Genomic DNA, 17,014 nt, shown 5'->3' with positions numbered 1-17,014 from the left:
CCTCCACTCCCCCTCCTTCCTTATCATCAGTGGCAGGTGGCACTACCCAGGAGGATGCCCAGGCTGTCACATGGCACACAGAATACACTTACTACAGGTAGCTGTGCGGGACAACAAACACAGACTATTGTGAAATATATATATATATATATATATATATTTGTTTTTTTAAGACAAATAAACTGAGAGTTGGGAACAAATCCTGAGTAAGGTATGGCTAGGGGGTGTGGTCAAACTTCAGGAATGCTGCTGGTTCAGAGTAGTATATGAAGACAACCTTCTGGGACAATGGAGCGTATTTGACGTGATGCGAGGACTTGTCAGCACGTGCGTCCACTGAGACAAAGGCCCACTTCTCCAAGCCCGTGAGAAAGGCATGTTAGTTCGGCTCTTTGACACAGGGCACTCAGTTTCTGTAACCGCCATTCATTAACATGGAACACAGCGGAATCTCAATGGACGGGGAGATGTCCACATAGCCCGGCCTCCTACGCTCCCTCAGAGCCGGGCTTCAGAAGCACCAACAATCAGGTTCTTTATCTCACCTTGCTCCAGGACCCCGTTATAGCTGGGGTTTGGAAACCATTACAGATCTGGATCAAAACAACTGGGCTCAAGATTACTGAGCTAAAGGTTTAGAGCTAGAGTTGGGATTGGGTTTCAATGATAACAACCAAAAAAACCACTGCATGGTTTGTACAGTTCTGGCTGTTCTATGGTGGGTCAACTCTTGTCTTTGACGCTGACTGAAGGGCTGATGCTTGGACAGAGTACAGGATCGGGTCCACTGGAAAGACTCCATCTAGGACTAGGTCAAGATCCAGACTAGAGGTTTAGAGCAGGTTTAGTGCTGGAGCAGAACCTCAAGCTGGGCCAGGGCTGGGGCTTTGGCTGAGCATCGGAAGAAAATCATGGGAAGACATCCACATTTGCTTCCACTTATGTTACGTGATCTTTAAGAGGCTAATTTGAACAAATCCCCCTCTTCGACCGCACACTGTACTTTCCAAGAGGTCTCTTACATGTGCGCCCTGGGTGCTAATGTTGTGTAAAAGTAAATAGTGGGACAGCAAAAGAACGAAAATCTATTTTGGCCCCTAAGGTACCTCAACTCTCTTATTATAAAACCAAATGTAAGAAAGAGAGAGAGAAAAAGAACAACAAAGGTCGCCCAGACCCTGTCATTTAAGGGTGCGCAACCTTTCGCTGGTTGAGCCTGTAAAACCGTATAGTTTTTCTATCCTCACACGCATGTGCTCGGCACTCAAAAGGCGCACGTCATTAAAGGCAAAGTGCGAAGGATGGTGTGAGCGGGGGGGGGGGGAGAAAAGAGTGAGAGACGGCGTCTAAAAGTGGAGAAGTGCCCGGGGCCGAGCAGGAGGCCCGAGGCTGCCCTCCCAAGTGGAGGCTGCCCTTTTTCCTGCCGCTGTGATACCCTCCCTTCTTCCCTCCCTCCTTTCTCTCGCTCTCTCTTTCTGACTGCGATCTGTGAGGATGTGCCTCAGGCCGACTGCTCCTCCACCAGCACGTTGAGAGCTTACTCCGCCCCCTGGGGACGGCCGGGGCCTTGTAGAGAGAGAGCGAGGCGGAGAACGGAGAGAGCGAGGAGAGGAGGCGCTGGTGAAATCTTAATGTCCCGGTGCATGTCTGTATGTCTTCAGCTGAGAGAGAACGATGAGGCCGTTTCCATGCCACTGTGCAAAAACAGCTAACGGAGCAGCGGGAAACTTCCAGGCAGAACACACAAACACACACGCATCCCTTCACACACACACACACACACACACACAAAACATAAACATTTCATGTTGTGTAAGATTCCACGCGAGAGGAATCCACATCGGCATGTTGTGTTTTCCTCGTCGACGTGTTTGTCTGTTTCAGCGTCCCCATTCATCCTCCTCGGATCCTAACCTCTCACCCCCCCCCCCCCCCCCACCCCCCTTTATCCACAGTTACAAAGCCCCTTCAGGCCACTCACGAGGTCCAGAAAGTCCTCTAAACTGGGGTGGGGGTGGGGGGAGTGGGGGGGGTTGGGGAAGTGGGGTTAGGATGCACCATGTTGTTATTGTGCGCCTGGACTACAAAGGTCAGTAGAAGCTCCACAGGAAGGAACGATGGCCGGAGGAGCAAAGAGAAGTGGAGGAGGAGGAGGGTTAATGTCTGGCAGATGACAGATCCATGCATTCCTGCCTCGCGCCTACGAGGCAGCGACGGCGGCGGCTTTAGTGGCGTCCAGACCTCAGAACACTTACAGCTTTATCCCAGTTCCCGTCCCCAGGCTGGCCTTGCTCATTACAATACTGGCAGAAAAGACAGAGAAGAAAGAAAGAATGAAGACGAAATAAGGCCGGCTATTCACGAGGACTGCCCCGGGGTCCTAATCTGAAATCATATTTCGCAGCCGTTGCACATGGATGAAACAAAGGGGGTCCCAGTTATCCAGGGTCGTCTTTTTGTCACCCTGACTCACAACCCCCTCCCAGAACCCCCTTCCTCACTTCTCCCAGATTGACAACCATATGGATAATGGCGACCATAAACCATACTGAGACACATTTTAAAACACACTTCTCGCCACCGTCGTGACATGGCCACGCAAACAGAGGACGCTCTCAACACTTTAATGAAATTCCCTGGGGAGCCACAGTGCTGTGTGTGTTCCCAGTCTGACAGCCTACACTGGCCCACGCCTGGTGACCTGACTTTCTGACATTAAGTGTTCGGCGGGGTATTTGATGGCGTGGGGAGTGGGGTGAGGGAATAGGAATGGGTAGGCAGGATAGGGGATGGGGTAGGGAGGGGGTGCTTAAGAGAAAAGGGCAGTTACAAAACTCAATTGTCCCCATAATGGTGGTAATTGTATTTTATTAAAATAATGACCGGTGTCTGGGTGGAATTAAATCCCTCCCATTAACAGGAGGGAGAGAGAGAGTGTGAGGGGTCTTGTGAGGCCTCTTACTGCCTGAGCTCATTTAGCGTACAGACACACACACACACACAGGCCAGGATAGGTCCACTCTCTCCCGTCCTGCTGACCCACGGCCAAGTCCTGAGCCAAGCTTGGGCTGGGCCTGGACCAGAGTAAAGTGCAGTATGTGAACACAGGGCTCCATGCTGAGAGGATTCCACCCGGCTTTACTATCCGTGACCCATACAAACCCTCACAGCACAAAACTGCTTTTGCTTTTGAAGTGTGTGTGTGTGTGTGTGGGGGGGGGGTGAGAGATGAGAGGCTTTTAGGAGTGCCCGACTAGTACAAAGTGAGTCTAGCTCCTGTTTTTAAAAACCACTGCTTGGGGTGAGAGACAGAGAGAGAGAAAGAGAGAGAGAGAAAAGTGTCATAAGCCTGTAGAATACCGTAGCCGACGGGGATGGTAGTGGGGGCCACAAAACACGCCGGCTAAGCCCGGCTCAGACACTCATCTCCGCGCTTCGCTCTGTTCCCAGCGCCCCTCTTTATCCTTTACACCTCCACAGGAAGTTCAGACGAGCCCTGGAGGGCCTGCTGCCGCCCCCTCTTTCCTGACTCATCGCTCCAAAGTGCCACGGTTCACGCAAGAAGGCAACAGTCAGAGCAAAGGGGTGTGGAAGGGGATGGGGGTATGGAGAGTGGTCAAGAAGATGTCATTTAGTTTCTCCAAATGAAATTCTGTCCAGTAGACGTGTGTGTGTGTAATGTGTGATGTATTCTTCCACAGGATACAGGCTTGTTTACGTCCCGCATGTCCATCCGATTGTCCATCCGTGTGTGTGTGGCTGCCGGCACGGTTTGTATCCACAGCCTCTCCTCTCTCTTTCCCAATGAAGGACAGCCAGGAGTTGAAGGGTCTTCTAACTGCAAGCAGCGCCTCCCCTCAAGTATGCCTCTCCAAATATTTACTCTCCTCGGAGCCTGGAGGGTCGAGAGCGTCGTTACGAGCTCATTGTGTATCCGTTCAAATGCTCTGGGGGTTTGGTAATACATAACCCCGCTGCTCCAATGTTGTTTGGGGACAATGTATCTGAAAAACACTGAAAACTGACAACCTCAAGCGCTGATGCTGGGTTCACTGGTTCTTTGAGACTATGAATGGATGCATCACTCACATAAATGAGACATCAAAAATGTGACAGGTTCTTAAAGACTATGCCTGCATGACTTACTTATTGAAATGCAATGCTTTCTATTGTTACTATTTATAAAACATGCATCCTTCTTTTTATATTTATAATTGGATTAAGTAAATTATACTCGCTTGTTAAGATCTTTGACATGCAAAAAACCTTATATGCAAAGTTTGCTCTCCTAGCAACGATGGAGGAATTAGGCTGGGTTATTGTCAATGATAATAAATAAATGAAAACTACATAAAACAAATAATAATATGTATTAAAAAAAAACTAACTAAATGAAAATATTTGTGTTTCTCCAACTCCTTTAGCACAGCATTACATCAGTAGTTCATGTACAGTTTAAACATCTACGAAGTGGCTGAGCAGACAACTGAGCAGTTGCTTATCTGGAGTGATGGATGATAGATCTATGTTCTTAAGTACAAACTAAGCTTCCTGGGCCTGAATTCAGATGTAGTGGGCGAGGACAGCATTGGTGAGAGTCTCCTGTTTGGCCTGGAGACACATGGTGCTCCCCAGACAGAGCAGGCTGCCTGGAGACACGTGGTGCTCCCCAGACAGAGCAGGCTGCCAGGACAAGCTCATCAAACTCCAACCTGCTCTGGAAACGTCCTCACTTTAATATAAGTCAGCTCAGCGGGCATTACACATTTTTCACATACCTCGTGATAAAGGAAAAGGGCCACTTTGTTTGTAGTCAACTGGAGTTTCTCTTTTTCGCCCTTCCTGTACCATTCCCTGCCTCTCATTCATTCTCGCCGAAGAACTTTTGCGGAGACCCAAAGTCACCTTAAATGGCAACAAAGCTTAGCAGTCCCCTAAACAAACTTGACAACAAAGACATACTTTGTCTGTAGATATGCTGTGGGGGGCCAACAGACCGTCTTAAAACCAAAACATGCACACCCGAAACAAGCCTTGGGAGTACATCAAACCGTCCCAAAGCAGATTTTTTTTACGGCCAGACCCCTAATTTTAAGTACAGGGACTTGAGGGTGAGTGAAGCAGCGCGGGACAGCAGAGGCAGGCTGTAATTTGCGCCGTGCTGGTGGCTTGTGAGGGCTCACGGCCTGGGGAGCGTGTTGGCAGAGATGATAAAGACAGACTTGTTTAAGAGTGATGAGCTGATGAGGGGAGGAGAGGGAGAGTGGGAGAGAGAGAGAGAGAGAGAGAGAGAGAGAGAGAGAGAGAGAGAGAGAGAGAGAGAGGGAACCACATGCAAGGCATTAACAGTTCCCCTCCATCAATAATTAGAGACGGAGGGACAGAGAGGACAGATCTGATTTATGCACTTAGGTCCAGCTGTTGCACTTCCTATGGCGTCTGGGGCAAGGGTGGTTGTGTACAGTATGTGTGTTTCTGTTTGTGCCTGTTTACAATCATCAATACGTGTTTGCATCTGCCAATGACATGTGCAACACAACGCGACAAGCATACCAACATTACATTATTTCAGTTCGACCCATAAAACACCTTTAGGGGACCGACCTATATTTTAGACTTGAATAAAAGAGTGTGAGACAAGTGAACTGGGCTTGAACCTTTGACCTGTACAGTACTTCCTCTTTAAGCGAGCTCTGTGGACAGAACACTCGAGCGATAAAGTTTTAGAGAGTTTGGAGTGATTTCCTGGCAAGGCCCTCACGAGACTCCACAACCTCCTTTAGGAAGAAAACATTTGGAAGTGAGGAACTCACAGCTATCTCTATTTGTGTAATTTACTCTCCCCTCCTGTTTACATTCTCCCCAGGCATATTCGGACCGCCGTACTTCGGAAATTCGCCCCCAGATTCTCGTTAGATTAGGGCTGCAATAAATCTTTGTAGCGTTGTTGTCCTGCACAAATAAACCGGCTCGAGTGTTGATGTAGAAATACTAAAAGAAAAAAAACACAGTTTGGAGGTGAAGAGAGGCGCTCTCTCCTTCCTGCGAATGTTTCCGTAAAGCCAGTAAACATGGCAGTGTCTCGTGGGGAGAACTGGAGAGGACAGAGATAAAATGACAGAAGGAGAGAGAGTGTGTGTGTGTCTGTGTGTAGTCATGCAGATCTATGTTTATGGGTGTTTGCGTATGTGTGGTCTTGTACAGTAGATTAGCGTGCCTGATGGACTGTGTGTGTGTGTGGTGGGGTCAGTAGTTCTTGTAACCAAGTGCCCAGCTGCTGATAGGTGTCTGTTTACAGTGAGTCAGTGAGTTCTGAATACTAACACAAAACACACACAGTCCTCTCCATCTCACATAATCCACAAGAACAAATCCTGTTTTTCTACTGTTATCAAAAACTTAGTGAGATAAATTGTTGTAAAAAATCAATTAAACAACTTTGGCTCACTGCACACACTAACTCTATTCACTTACACAAAAGCAAAGAGAATGTTTGTGTGTGCAAAGTAATTACATTTCTTGCTAGCCGGTTTTATGCTAAATGCTTTAAACAATTATTTAATCATGTCACTTCAAACAATTACAGAGGAGCTCCCTAGTTATTTCCTGGTAATTAGGAAACTCAACTTTTGACCAATATCAGCACCCAGCCCCTCCAATAACCTCCATTACCCTCCCCCACCAATCAAGTTCCCATGGGAAACTTTCAACAAAAATCACTTGCCATCCTCCTTCCATGAATCTACATCTGGACCTTTTGACTCCATTGAACTTTTTTTTCACTTGAGTACAGGACTTCAATACAAGAAAGTATTAGTTTTCACTCACTTGGCCACATCAAAACATTCTGACAGGAGTTTTGTCAAAATTAGGTATTTAACATGAGTTTGTAAACATGAGTTTGTATAGCTAGACAACGTGTCAATAAGAGGGAGTTGAAAACAGGTACGTTGATGGGGCGTTGTCCCGGGGAGATCGTTGTTGGCAGTTCACAAGTAAGTTCATGAGTAAGTTCTCAAGATACGACTGAAGACTGTATACCCAGGGCCCTGTCAAATAATCAGGACTACGCAGAAAAAAGAACATTAAAAGGCCACGGGCCTCATGGTGGGTAAGTGAACAGCCGATTCACTGTCAGATCAGGGTGTATGAAAAGGTGCAGGTCCGCCATTGTTTTCTAACTCAATAAGGCTGGGGCTAATGAACTGGCAAGGCCAGGGCTGTTTTCTTTCATTAAAGGTGAGACCTTGTCTTTTAGTTACACATGTAAATACGTAAGGGGATTGGGGAGAGACTGCTAGGCTTAAGGAGAGACTTCCTGGAACCTGAAAGGTAATGTTACATGCGTGGTGTGTGTATGTGTGTGTAGCTTGGCCTGGGTTTAGAAAGCCTGGTTAGACCTAATACGAAGTGATGGACAAATTGCCACGTATGTTTCTGTGGAGCGCTCCGGTGTTGGGGGCAGGATTGTTGATTGCCCATAGTTAGCTTAGGATGCCTGTAGCAGCTGGAGACTGGTAAATGAAACGCTTGTTTGGTAAGACGATGAATATTTACAAAAATGATGTATTACAAATGTATATATGATTCAGTGTGAAGGTTGTCATTATTTTAATACACCTTGTGACCTTTTTCAATGTGTCTCACAAGGAGTCAAAGACAAATGAAATGTCAGAGCCCCACCTAACACAAACACACACTCCAGCCCCGTGAGAGTCCTGGGCTGGGTGGTGGGGGAGACACGCACCTCCTCTCCTCTCCTGCCCCAGCCTCACCCTTCACCCCTCACCCCCCTCAGGTCCATCTTAATTACTTCACAATTAGGACCTACAAATGGTGTCCCAGGGTGTGCATGTGTGTGAGTGCGTGTGTGTGTGTGCAGGGACCGTGTTTTCAATTTCCTCCCCTAATGGGCTTGTAATGTCTGTAGGAGGGGCAGTCGGAATCGTTCCGGGAGAAAAACAGAGCCCCAGGACACTGACCTCACCAGGTCACGGGGCTTGTGACCTTTAACCTTTTGGGAGCAGTGAGCATTGAGCAGCAGGCCCAGAGGGGCTGGTGGGTCATGGCTGCAGGTAGCGTTAGATTACCGCTGGGTGCTATCAGGAGACACAGGCACCATGGATGCACACACACACACACACACACACACACACACACGTACAAGACAAACAATGCTAGCACAGACCGGGTGTGATGTCATAGACAGACACACAGTGTTGGCTGGAAGGGGAAATCTAGCTGTATGTTCTCGATGACCGCTCACAAAGGACCATTGAAAACAACAAGACAGGCAACAGCAGCACCAGCTTGTGAAAGAAGTGCTCCATTGTCATTCAAAGATCAGCTCTCATGCACTGCTTTTTATAACATCCTTAACCTATAAACGTCAATAGTAACATCCCTAACATAACATGAACAACATGCCATTTCATCCACCTTAAATAAAACACTTCATAAAAGAATAATATGATGTCGACATTTGAACAAAATTGACATCCGATTTGGCAACAAAAACTTTCTCATTGTTACATTGCTCCACTATTAAATGTGGGTTATAGTATCATTCCTACCCCAGACCACAACATCAATTCCATTTCCCTTTTCAAAACAGCCACACATATGATTTTGACATTAGGATAAGCCAAGGAGTATTTATTCTTGGCCTTTCATATTCCTATTAAAAGTTAAAAACTGCCCTAGTCTTCACTCATCCGCTTGTATAGGAAGTGAAGGAGGTTTTGGCTCCGCAATCTCCATACCTCTCCCACACACTGTTTGTTATTTCAATACGGTCACGTTGTAGAATCATAGCCGGGGTCCCATCCAAATAACAAGCATGAGGGCTGACACTAATATGTCCAACACACAGCCCGTATCACCCGTTAAAGGGCTCTCTCAACATGGATCAAGTAACGACTTTTGAGCATGGGTTGCCAGATTTCCCCCTCCAAAAACCCTTATTACCAAATGCTGAGGGGGACTTTCATTTCAAGTAGATCGAATAACTGTGTTAGGGCCAGGTTGCCAGGTTCAGCAACCCTGAGTCAATCTCCCTGTTCTGTGTATGATGGGCTTCTCTTCTGGCACCATCCCGCATAAGATCTGCATTAGGGTTGCCTGTCAGTTCCCGGCATATTTTGCCTCCATTTTTCCACTTAAGGCCACTTCTGAACAGCCTCAGTGAGCTCCTTAAAGACGCAATTTCAACTTTTTTAAAAGACTAAAAGTAAGTAGTGGTAATGCAATACTCGCACCAGGCCACAGTGTGTGTGTGTACTGTATGTGTGTGCGTGTACGTGTGTGTGTGCGTGTGTATGTGTGCGTTTGATCAACGCTATGCGGAGAGAGAAGGTCATCAATTCTTGTTTAAGGCCCGTTCCGCACAGTCATTTCATTTCACATGATGGCCCCTTATTACAATAAATTGACCTGTGTTTGCCATTCACTCACAGAACGGATGTAAGGTTTTCACTTAATTTCCCAGTGGCTCAATTTATGGGGCAATGTCTGGACACATCCAGTGACTGCAGACACATGTATGCCAAAAAAAGGCTACAAAATTCCTCAGTATCGAAAGAAAAGAAAAAGTGTTTTGAAAATAAATAAGGAGGGGTGGAGATGGGAATGGGGGGTCGGATGAGGAGGAGGGCGTAAATATCAATAAACACAAGTCTTCCGTCTCGGAAGCTTCCTGCTTTATTTGATTAAGGAGATGAGGAGTAGGAGAAGGAGAAGAGAGTGGGGTAGGGTGTGTGTAGTGTGTGTGTGTGTGTGTGTGGGGGGGGGAGAGACAGAGTAGTCATGCTCCTTTGCTTTTCTTCCTCTTCCCTCCTTCCTCCGCAATCTTCGGGTACCCTTAATGGGAATCGGAAGTGGAAGTGGAGCGGGGCCTAGCCCCAGCCTAACCTCCCCCATCTGGAGGGGAGCTGGCCTGCCAGCCTCAGGGCGACTCCCAACCCTTCCCAGCTGTTGGGTTTCGGGGGGCTTTTTTGTTTTCGTGGGCTTGAGAAAGCATATTTTTATAAATGATTGCCATATCCTCCGCCAGCTGCTGACCCCCGGCTCCCGTCCCTGAACCAAGCGAGGCATGGTTCTCATTTAGGTCTCCCCGGGCTGGGGCGATTCGCTAAAGGGTGGCTGACCCCACCACTGTTAGCACGCTAGCTCCTAGCCGGCTTGTTGCAATACTGTCTGGAAGAGCAACAGTTAGCCGTTAGCACAAAGACATGTTGGTGTTCGATGATCATAGTTGAGTAAGCAATTTGAAAATATATATTATATTTTTGGACATTTTACAATGTGTATATATACTGTGTATGTGTATATAAATACTTATTTCTATGTTTCAGGCCTCGTTGAAATGTAATTACAAAAATGCATTACAAATATATAGGCTTGAAAATGTGTCGGCAAACAAAAAAACATGTGTTTGACTTGACACTTGAAGTCACTTTATGTGGACTTGTGTTGAAAAGCACCTTTAAGCATGTTCCATTTGGGAGGCACAACTTTCAAAGGACACGCAAAAAGCTAAGGCAAACAGAAAGAACCCACAAAACCGACACAGTCCTGTGTTTAAAGTTTTAAACCCCAAGACAACCTTCTGTCCTGAAATCTTCGTCCCCTTGCATGTGCGAAGCGGCTGGTGTTGATGAAAAATGGATCTGGGCGTTGTTAGTGCGGAGGCGGGCGCCAATGTGTGACGCCATGTTTGTGCCCATGCAGTATGTATGAGGTCCTGGGTGCTGGATTATTCAGCAGACCAGAGGCTCCTCAGGTGAGGGCGACACAGCCTGCAGCCAAACACGCCTGTTCCGGTGAGTGTGTGTGTGTGTCATCAGTGAGGGGCGACTGGCCTTTTTTTTACAGCTGGCTGGTGAACGCATACACACACGTGGAGCTCCAAGTCGCTCACGCTATCACAAGTGCTTACCAGTAGACAGTATGAGAAACTCATATGCATTGTTAAACACAAAAATAAATAAAATACATATAAAATACACAAACCATCGCTCACATTCCCCTGTGGTGGCATGGTCCTCCCCACGTAAAAACCAGACTTGACAACGTGCCACAGTCACTTCCTTCACTCTATCAAGCAAAACACTGGCACCATGCTCAAATGGAGATGCTACACAGTTGGTCACATAACGCACGCACGCACACGCACACACACACTTCTGCCACCGCGTTCCATCCTACCTAACCTCTACAGAGAGCCAGTCTGTGTCCTACACACTCCCCTCAACCTCTACGTTTTACTGGCCGTCGCGGTAATTGCACGGTAATACTTCATTATGGCAGCACTGTAATTTAGGGAAACAGGCACTTCAAAGGGCAGCTGCAGCCTCTGCACTGGGTCCTACTGAGTTACAGTAAGTCTGCTCTCAGACAGGTTCTGCTCGGACTGAGCTATTGTCTTTGGCCAAAGGGAGCCCTCCAAAATACACACGTACGCAATCACAGAGCGTCTTTAGGAGTTATAATTGTTGGAGCTGATTACAAAGTACAGGGATAATGGCTGAAATTGGGAAGGCCCGGAGAGCCAAAGAGAACAAGGGGGATATGTGAAGGAGAGGAACTGCTCCAAGCTAAACCAGGGAGTTGATAGTTGTGGGTCTCAGCGGGCATGGGGTGCATTCAAAAGCGGGAAATGTTCATGCTCAGATACAGCACTTTCGCGTGATCAGGGATAATATCCTCAACAGTAGTGTCAAACGGCACAGGTCGAGAGATGTGTAGGAGAGGTAGACAGATAAGACAGGCATATTCCTACAGCAGCCAATGGGGCAGCAGAGGACAGGAGTCACATGCTGCTCATGTGAGTTGCTGGACTTCTCCTCGCTTGTCCGGGCCAGGAAACTAAGTTCACACACTCCCACTCACTTTGTCGTCCTGTTTGTTACGTGCATGTCAATTTGTGAAATTCTTTGATTGCAAAATCTGCACAAAATATCCCGGACACTCCCAACCATAATTTGAATATTTTTTGATTTCTTGAGTTAATTAAGTGGACCAAGTTAAACTGGGTGGCAAGGGGCTGTCAAAACTATGTTGTACCTCTAAATGAGAAAGCAACAATAAAAAAAAAGTGGCAATAAGTGGAAATAAGTATTTAACGGTATGTTACAGTATTTGTTTGGGTGTGTGAGAGAGAGAAAGAGAGAGAAAGAGAATCTAGAGAAAGTACAGAACACACAAGTATTGACCTTAGAACCGGTGACTCCATAGATAATTTAAGTGTTTAAACAAAGCAGGTCACCTTCTCTTCTTCCCAATGTATAAATAATAAAACCCCACACACTGCACTCATGGTTCTCGTTGTGATGCTGATTATAAACACACGGTCGCACACACGGCGCCAGGGGCCTACATGATGTGAGGATGTTGTCTCTCACCCATGAACACACACACACACAAGTACACACACGTACAGTATAGCGTTAAGGTGTAATGGTCTGAGCTCAAACGAGCTGGTATTCTGGTTGCTGGTCAACAACCTCAACATAAGTGGAGAATCTGAGTTTGTATTTGTGTATATACACATATAAATATGCATGCACATACTATTTTAGAAGTGTGTGGCCGTGTGTGTGTGTAAATGGAGCAAAAATGTGACTATTACCAGATGTTGCCCATTTCAATTTAATATTCTCAATATACTCAGAATTAGAATGTACATCAACAACATGGATGTTCACAATATGAATGTCCATATATACTAGTGTACTTTTGTCACAATGCAACAATACAGATACAGGGTCAAGGTGCTAACAGCACAACACAGTATGGATCAGACTACTATACTAATACCACAGATCCACACAAAACACATTGGATCTAAAAAAATGACCCGAAATATCATGAATGTGTCAACATGAATCGCCTCTGGCATAAACACTCAGACAGGTCTATCCTTTAACCCTACAAGTAAGACAGGAACGATGCAAGCAGATGAGGTATCCTCATGGTTACGTAGGGGAGGGGTCATGAAGGGGACTTTTATTTTGAAAAAGAGAACTACTCTCACAAACACACAAGTTCATATTCATAAAAGCTCTGCCCTCTGTATGCACTGCCCCCTCCACCCCACCCACCCCATTGTCCAACCCTCACCCCAACCCCCTACGACACATATACTTTCCAGCCATAAGACACACTGTATATGTACAATATGTGCCTTGTTCTGTGCCTTGGGGCAAATGCTGTGTGTGTGCCTGCCATATAACACTTGAACACTTGGACTACACAATAAGAGACAGCTGGGGCCACTTCAACTGTCTCCCTCTCGCTTTCTCTCTCTCAGCTTACAGCTGTGGCCTGGGGGGAACCCTGACACTGCTATGACGTGCTGGCGGCCATTTTGGGGCCATGTGTTGACATGGAGCCTGGTTTCTCCATGTAGTTGGCTTGTGTTTCACTGGCAATGTGAGTTTTGATTTAATTTTGGTTCACAAAGTGTTTGGTCGGATTATGAAGTTCCAAAAAAGAAAATGTCCACCCAACTTTTTTTTCTTCTTCTAAATGTGTTGTTTGAATGACATTATAATGACACTTAGACTTTGGTCACAATTGGGAGCAGAGAACCGCAAATGTACAGAAAATAGTATTGGTCTGGTCCAGCCTTTGTGCTATGTTTGAGTTAGCATAGTAAGCATAACTTTACTCCTTTTTCCAGTTCAGGAGCACGTCTCTCCTAGCAGTCCTAACCTGGACGAGAGAAAGGCGGGGAGACTGAAGTCCTTCTTTCAACTAGGGCCCCCTGTGCTTGGCCTGTGGTGCTCCTTCACTCCACTCCTCCTCCTCGCCTGTCCTCTTCTCTCTCTTACACTGAAGGCAAACCAATGAGGGGGAGGTGGTGGGGAGGGAGTGAGGGAGGGAGGGAAGGAGGGAAATGGTGGAATGGTAATGCATGCTTTGCGAGAAACAAAGGAGGCGAGCAAAAACAAACTGAAATGATCAAATGGGCAGAGCTGGCCTTCCTTTAGGGTATACCTGCAGAAGAAAAAAAAAAAAAAAAAAAAAAAAAAAAAACAGTTGTGTTTTTAATCTTGGTGACGAGGCCTTGGTCTCCCTCAGCATGCAAAGCCTTTTCAATCAACCCTCCTGTAAACATGGTGGTGTGAGTGACGGGCGGACATGCAGCCTTACCGAAGCATCAGTCGGGGAATGGGGCCAGATGTTTATGTTACCAGAATAAAATCAAAAAAATCAAAATGGGTGAGCCTACCTGAATGCAAATGTATTTACTTATTCATTTATATACACAAATATTTATATGTGTGTGTGAAATAAATATAATAATACAAAAAAAGATTTAAACTTTTACAAAAGTATTTGTGTGTACGTGTGCATCTGTTGAGTGTGCACTGTACGTGTGTGTGTTTGTGCATGTGCGTGTGTGTGTGTGCGTGTTTGTGTGCGTGTGCGTGTGTGTGTACTCTGGCCTGTGTGGGTAATGAGTGCCGTGTGCTGCCCTGCTCTTATTTGCCCATCTTAACTCAATTAAAAGGAAATAAGGCAGCTCTGACCGCCACATGAACCAGCTCCCTCAGCTGAGAGCATGTCTGCACACAGGGGGGAGGGATTTGATCATGCTCCAAAACTGGCAACCCACCACCACCCCATGCACCGCAGCGTGAGAAAGAGTCTCTTTGAGAGTGTGTGTGTGTGTGTCTGTCTATGAGACATATTGTTGGTATGGCATGTCTGGCAAGGCTTCAAACACACACCGTTAATGGTCATATTATGCACCATCGCAGATACAAACACAAATACATGTGTGAGTGTGTCAGCGTGTGTGTGAGTGTGTTTGTGTACACATACTGTACACCAAAGTTTACTAGCGTACACTATGTAAGCACAGACGTTCCACAACAGAATGTGCATTCTCTGCAGTTGCTTGTTTGACCCTAAATTTTGATAATAGCTGACAGCCACACATCTGCCCTGTGTGTGTGTGTGTGTGTATGTGTGTGCTAGGTTGAGAGAGGAGGAAGACACACAGGAAGACAGGCGGTCAAAACGTGCTCTGACCATTAAGAGAGGAAGAGAAGGTGTGTACTGTACATGTGTGTGTGTGCTACAAAACCCCTTAAACCTTGGTTATAAATATCCACTTGTTTAACATGCACCAGCATGTCACAGGAAAAGGGAGAGTTGAGCTGGGGTGACCACAGGAAACAAAGTCTGTCTGTGTGTGTGAGTCCGGAAAGTGTGAAATCTGGAGGCTCCTGCTGTGAGGAGGGACTTAAATTATGTGTGAGGCCCTTTCCTGTGCCCTTGCAAAGCTAGTTCACACATATGCTAGCACTGGAGTGTGTTGAAAATGTCAGTGTGGTAACAGACAGAGAGCATTGGTAGAACACGGTGAGGCTGCATCTGTGTTAAGTCCTGGTCAGCCTGTAGCCACCGGCCTTGTCCGGATTGTAGCCCAACCCACACAGCTATTCTATAGTAAATAAATACAAATAAATTAATAGAAATGTTAAATTAAGAGCTAGAAATAAAAGAGAACTGAGGAGCCACAGCCTAGGAGAGTCTGACAACTGGGTTTAAGAGGGTGATACAGGAAACATCATTAATCTGTAGTCCTCATCCTATCACATAATAAACATAAATAAACATCTACTTTATTGTGTAGTGACGGTAAGGGTTAAGTCCCCAGGATATTGTGTTTGCGTGTGTGTGTGTGTGCGCGCATGGGTGTGTGTGTCTAGACAAAGGGAGGATCTCATCCATTTAGAATACAACAGCTGTTTGTGGCGGCAAATTTTCCGCTAATTTGCCAAACCAGATTTTTTTTAAGGAGCACCACAGCTCATTTGCATAACATTTGAAAAAGTAGGGACCCACACACACGAACACAATGAGTTTACCCTTGCACACACAATTGTATGTTTTATTTAACCGGGCAGCTCAATTAAGAACAAATCTGTATTTACAGTGGTGGCAGCCTGGAAAGAGGAAAATAGCCTACACACAAACACAGAAAGACTGGTAGTCCATTCTTTACTTCCACGCTATGCTCTGAATAAAAATGAAAAGTGCTAACTCCTGTTTCTTCCACCTCCTGCTCTTTAATTGAATCATAACTAGGGAGCAACTGGTAACAACCAAGGCCCCTCTAGTTAGGCGCTGAGCACCCTCGCAGAGTAGCAAACGCTAATGGACGTGACTGCCTATATTACGGCAGCAGACATTGCCGACGCTCGCTCAGCTCATGTTTATGGAGACCGCGCTGGAGCTGTAAGACCCATTAGTGTCAATATGCTCACTTCACCCCAAGTAAGTAACGTCGGCCATTTGGCCTGAAAAAGCCATAAGAATGCGATTAGCGCTAGCGTCTTCGAGAGGCTTCGGATAACATTCGGTGACTCTTAAATCCAGTCAGTGTCTCGGCCTCTTGCGGTTGTTTACAGATGAATGGAATGAGCGGGGACGAGTGGCTCTAAGGTTTCGAAGGAGGGGGAGAAGAACAACGCTGTTGAATCATTTATTAACATTTCTACTGAGTATCCTGGATAGACAAAAGCTGCTATGTGTGCTATGCTATGCGTTGTGTTCTAAAGAGGTTGGCGCTACCATGCATGTTAGTACGAGCGGGAACCCAACGGACTCAAATATGCTACCGTCGGGAAGTTGGATAACTCCCGCCCCGCTATGGACTCGAGTAAGCAATGAGGCCATCAGAGAATAAGTGGGAGATTAGAAGTAGCAGGTTGGCAAGAAGAGAAGAAGAGAACAGGTGGATAATGCACATAGGAAGAAATAATATGCATAGCAAGAGACAAGCTAGGCTACCCCAAAACAAGCATGATTCTAATTTCTAACTAAATAAAAGAATAAGACTTGCAAAAAAACAAAAACAAAAACTGGCTTGGCACTAACAGGGAACTAACAGAGTCTGCCAACAGGGTAAATTAGGGACCTAACAGAATAAAATTGATCCTTGCTTTCACAAGTAGGTTACAGAAGAAGAGGTAGTAGCTACAATAAAGCAGAGGTTGAA

The 17,014-nt window shown here is 46.1% G+C and overlaps 1 protein-coding gene across 1 annotated transcript in view; it reads right to left on the bottom strand.

Annotated features, from left to right (window-relative positions):
• Positions 1–13,509: 13,509 nt before the first annotated feature.
• Positions 13,510–17,014, bottom strand: part of bcas3 (BCAS3 microtubule associated cell migration factor) — a 117,793-nt gene continuing 114,288 nt past the window's right edge. The window contains exon 24 of the mRNA XM_067246481.1: positions 13,510–13,833. The gene's annotated coding sequence lies outside the window, so the exon portion shown is untranslated. The remainder of the gene's footprint in view (positions 13,834–17,014) is intronic.

This window comes from Osmerus mordax, chromosome 11 (assembly GCF_038355195.1).
Source record: "Osmerus mordax isolate fOsmMor3 chromosome 11, fOsmMor3.pri, whole genome shotgun sequence".
In the NCBI taxonomy this organism is placed as follows: domain Eukaryota; kingdom Metazoa; phylum Chordata; class Actinopteri; order Osmeriformes; family Osmeridae; genus Osmerus; species Osmerus mordax.
This window is presented reverse-complemented; position numbering and strand designations above follow the sequence as displayed.